The sequence below is a fragment of the Spermophilus citellus genome (genome assembly GCF_964194105.1).
Source record: "Spermophilus citellus genome assembly, chromosome: 16".
Classification (NCBI taxonomy): Eukaryota; Metazoa; Chordata; class Mammalia; order Rodentia; family Sciuridae; genus Spermophilus; species Spermophilus citellus.
In genome coordinates, this window is record NC_138196.1 from 1,889,549 (window position 1) to 1,894,949 (window position 5,401).

The 5,401-nt window shown below is 40.3% G+C and overlaps 1 pseudogene across 1 annotated transcript; it reads right to left on the minus strand.

Moving 5' to 3' along the window:
* Nucleotides 1-1,423: 1,423 nt before the first annotated feature.
* Nucleotides 1,424-3,681, minus strand: LOC308635190 (RNA-binding protein EWS-like; annotated as a pseudogene). The gene has a single exon. The product of its transcript is annotated as an RNA-binding protein EWS-like (transcript).
* Nucleotides 3,682-5,401: the final 1,720 nt, after the last annotated feature.

Consider the following 5,401-nt stretch of genomic DNA (forward strand, 5'->3'; position numbering starts at 1 on the left):
TTCAGGATTTTAAAACTTATAAGCCATGTGGAGCATCTTAGCACCTTTTTTTTCATATTTCCATACAGTCCAATTCTAGAGAAGAATGAGTTGGAAATATATAGTCTACTGTCCTGAGCAAAAGAGAAATTTCCATAGAATATTTCTAAAGCTTTTAACTTTTCTAACTTTTCAGAATTTTTGGTGATTTGAAAAAAAATTTATTTTAAGAAATGAATTGTTTGAAATTAATTAACTATCTTTGCTGCATTATTTTTCACTTTCATTGATTTTTTTGAAGAACTAACAGAATAGAATTCCAAAAGTGTTCCATGTAAATTTAAAGGTATGTTTCTAATAATCAAGATAGAAAACAGAAGCAAAACATCATCTAGTTTGGTGGTTCTGCTTCAAACTAAAGGGTTACTTATTTATTTTTGCTATTATTCACTAGGTTCCTGAGGTTGCAGAAATCACCAACCAACACAGAGAAAAGTCTTTTTAGTTTGTTTCTCACAACCAATTCCAGGTAAAATACACTAGTATCACTGTAGTTTCGGACCAAAGGGTGTTTCTAAATAATAAAAAATATGTATACATAAATATATAAATAAATATAAAATAAAATATAATATTACATTTTTTCCTGGATAATCATTCTGTACATATTTCCATTTAGACACAGTTCTGGGACCAAAGTGTCAAAAATAAGACATAAATCCTACATTGCTACATAGAGTAATTAAGGCACATACTAATAGCTTGGTATAAAACTTGGCAGAGAGACATAAATAACTACAGAACATCATAGAGAATTATACCTAAGAGCTAAGTAGAAAATTCATGGTCTTTAAGTACACGAAGAGACAAGTTATCATACCAAATTTTATAACTCAGTTGGTGCTAATATACAGAGATAGAGATATTTATTAAGAGATGGTTTTATGCAGAATTTTTGGTTTAAAAAGGGAAAGACCAAATAATGGAGGTGATTTAAACATGAGCAATAATATTTTTCTGCATTCAGTACTTTTTCCACAGATATATGAATTATAATTAATTCCAACCAGTAAAATTCAGAAATAGTGTAAAAATTATTCACTAGGAATAAAACTACTTAAAAGGAGAACCAAAACTTCCATTCCTGTCCAAATGTTTACTCCTGACAAAAAGACGGCTTCTTTTAACCATTTCTGCAGATATGATTTTTCTGTAATAAATATTTTGGTGACTGTTTTGCATATTGCTTAATATATTTATGCTTCACATTTTCTCTTTTGTCCTATTTTACTACCTAGATACTGAAAGAAAAAATTTCTAACTCCTAAACTTCCTTGATATTTCAGATATCTTTTATATTCTTTTTTTAATTATTAGTTGTTCAAAACATTACAAAGCTCTTGGCATATTTCTTTTTTATAATAAACATTTGGAATTTTATTAAAAAATAAAAAACAAACATCACAACCATGAACATTGTTACAGTTAGAGGCCCTCTTGGTTCTCCACATTGATACTGAGCATGCTCACAGGGGTTCCCATTGTTAAATCTTAGTTAAACAACCATTTTTAAAAGAAGGAAATAAAACTCAGCACACTACCTTTTAACTTGTTTTAATATTTCTTCACAAATGGTGAAAAATACTAAAGTACAGACAAGGAATAATCATAATGTTGTGGCCAACATTATAAATATGGAATTATAAATTTAAAACATTTTCTTGTTTAAAAAATAAATCTGGTAGTCAATGCAGCTCTGTGGGGTCTGTGTCTAGTAGGGCCGATCTCTGTTTTCCTGACGGTGCTCGCCTTTATCCATTTTTTCAGGTCCTCCAAGTCCACCTCTTCTTCCTCCCATCTGCTCCATTAAAGGTCCAGGGGGACCCCTTGGACCACCTCGTCTTCCTCCACCAGTCACCTCGGTCCATGCCACGGCCACCATGGAAGCCACCCCTGTCTCCACCACTGCCACCTCTGAACATTCCTCCAGGACTGCCGCAGTCCATGAGGCCACCTCTTCCTCCCCGCATGCCAGCAGGGCCACCTCTTTCAAGGTCACCACCCAGGGGTGGGAAGGGTGGTGGGAGAAAGCCCTCAGGCTTCGGGGCCTTACACTGGTTGCATTCTGTTCTCCAGGTGAAGTTCCGGTTTCCACAACCCGGATTGGGACATTGCCAGTCCCCAGCTCGGTGCTGGACGTTTCCTCCTCCAGAGGAATTCCCTCTGGAACCCCGTGGCCCTCTTGGGGGAAAACCTCCTCTGCCTCCTCCACAGCCTCCCATGCGACCCATGGGTCCCCCAGGACCTCCTGGGCCACCTGGACCTCCACGGAGTGGTGGGGGCATCCCTCTGCCCTCACGAGGTGGCTTGCCACACCGCATGCTGTTCATGGGAGGCTTCTTTCGAGCAACAGTGACTTTTAGTTTGCTTCCTTGAAAATCTTTTCCATCAAACCACTCCACAGCAGCCTTTGGGCTTTCCTGTTTCCTTGTCCAGGTAGATGTAGATCATGGGTTGCCCAGTTCTCTTATTCGTCTTAACAACCCCACACTGCTTAAAGAAAACTGCCAGATCATCAAGAGTCACATTGTCATTTAATCCTTGCACATAAACTGCACTGTTGTCAGAGTCTTCATCAGGATCTACTGGAGGGCCTAGATCAAGATCTGGTCCTTCATCCATGGGTCCTCCAGGCTTATTGAAGCCACCTTGCTCTCCAGCGCTGCCCATTCCACCACGTCCTCCTCCCCACCCACCTCTGCTCATGCCTCCACGATCAAATCCCCCTCTTCCCCTGCCCCGGTTATCAGGGCTACTCATGCTCCGGTTCTCTCCTGGTCCGGAAAATCCTCCAGACTCCTGCCCATAAAAACCCATGCTACTGGGGTTGTCCTGTTGGAATGAACTCTGCTGCCCGTAGCTGCTGCTCTGTGGGTTATATTGACTTGGAGCCTGGCTGTAGGATCCAGTCTGGGGGGGGGGGTAACTAGTGGGAGGCTGCTGCCCATAGCTGCTTTGTTGACCATAGCTACTCTGCCATCCATAGCTGCTCGGTTGCCCATAGGTGTTCTGCTGAGAGTAACTGCTCTGATCATAACTAGTCGGATGTGTAGAGGAATAGCTGGTAGGAGGATAGGATGGAGGCGCGGTAACTGGCTGCATGGGGTAGCTCCCAGGAACCTGGGGATAACTGTAGTTACTCTGTCCTTATCCTAGGATAGGCTGGTTATAACCCCCTGTGCTAGACTGAGGTTGACTAGTCTCAGCAGGCTTGTTACCATCCTGCGGTCTTGCAGGTGCAGTGCCTGCTGGCTGTTGCCCATAGCCAGGGTAAGCAGGCTGAGTCCCATATGCAGACTGGGCTGCATAGGAGGCCTGGGTGGTGGTGACGGTAGTGGTGGTGGTGTCATAAGCACCAGTGCCGTACCCCTGGACAGGCTGGCTGTATGCCTGGGGGGCAGTTGGGGTAGTATAACCAGTGGGAGGCTTTCCATAAGAAGTTGCATATGCAGTCTGCCCATAGGTGGCAGTGGTCTGAGCCTGGGTATAGCTGACATCAGTAGGCTGTCCATAAGTTCCATAGCTTTGTTGCCCATATGCCTGGGAGGTTTGTGCATATCCTTGAGTTGGCTGGGCAGTGTAAGCACTGTAGCCCTGCTAGGCTGCAACTTGGCTGTAGGTACTGTAATCTGTGGACGCCATTTTCTCTCCTTCCTCCTCATTCTCTCAGACATATCATATTTCATACATTTGATTCAAGCAGATTATGAACTCCCATTTTTACCCCGTATAAATATTGCAGATTCACATCCATCCCACATCCACTTTTTTACATACTTCCATACTAGTGTCTATTGTATTCTGCTGCCCTGCCTATCCTCTACTATCCCCCTTACCTCCCCTCCCCTCTCCTCCCATCTTCTATCTCAACCCCATCTACTGTTATTAATTTATCTCTCTTGTTTTTTTCCCCTTCCAAACTCTAGAACCAAAAGGTGATTGAGCTTATGTAAATCTCTGTAGATTTCAAACAAATGAATTTACATTCTTTTCCCAGCACTTTTATGAACTATGATACCAAACAGCAGTTCAGAAATGAGGTTAAAACAATAATTCCAGTTTATTCCAACAAATCTTTACAGAATAGTCTTACATTGGCTACTTCATATAAACTTTCCACAGGGATAAAATGCATCAGTCAAAGATATTTTCTGTAGCCTGGGCAGTGTTGTTGAAAAGGTTATTATAATAATCTGAAAGAGCTAGGTGTGGTGGCAAATATACTAGCGGCTGGAGAGGCAAGTCATGAGGATTGTGATTTGAAAGACAGCCCTAACCACATAGCCATGCTATAAGCAACTTATTGAAATATTAGTGATATATCACCTGTCTAAAAAAAAAAGGACTGGGGACATAACTCAGTGGTAAGCACCCCCAGGAGTTCAATTCCTAGCACCAAACCACACCAAAATAAACAAATATCTGAAAGATAGTAGAGATCCAGAGTATAGGTGTATATGTATAGATAAAAATGTTGGTTACAATATAAAGTTAATAAAGATACTTTTGAAAAAAAATTCATAGTTCTTTTTTTAAAGAGAGAGAGAGAGAGAGAGAGAGAGAGAGAGAGAGAGAGAGAGAGAATTTTAATATTTATTTATAAATTTTAGTTTTCGGCAGACACAACATCTTTATTAATACATGGTGCTGAGGATAAAACTCTGTGCCATAGGCATGCCAGGCAAGCACACTACCACTTGATCCACATTTTTAGCCTCTATCATGGTTCTTAAGAGCTCAAAATAAAAATGCCATATAATCCACTAATAATAATTTTTTGAAGCAGGTTATTATTGTGAATGTCTGTACTCTCAGTGGCTTGGGAGGATGAAACAGGAGGGACTTAAATGCAAGACCAGCCTCAGAAACTTGGCAATGGCTTAAGTGACTCAGTGATATCCTGTCTTGTTAAAAAATAGGGATGTAACACAGTGGTAAAGTGCCTAAATAAATAAAAATAAATAGCAATTCTTGGGTTAAAAATGCCCTATAACCCAGTAATTATAATTCTGGATAAATATCTAATGAAATTGGAACACTTTTGGGAAAGAAATTACTTCACTTCCATTTTCATTGTAGGTTTATTCACAGTATCTAATAAAAGGAATCAAATGAAGTGCCTTTTAGATGCAAGGTATTGATGAAAAGATTCCTTCCAGCTGCAGATCATCCATCTACTTGCCTTAAAGACTGCATACTTATAATTCAAACTGCTCCCTAAAAGGCAAGACTCAGATATGGAATTTTCTGAGTACCCCAAGAGATTTTGGTACCTCTGGACAAATTGTGTAAGACTTTTCTAAAACTAAGGAATAGGTAAATTTTGGAGTTTGGAATGTGGAAAACACAGTAAATTCCTCAA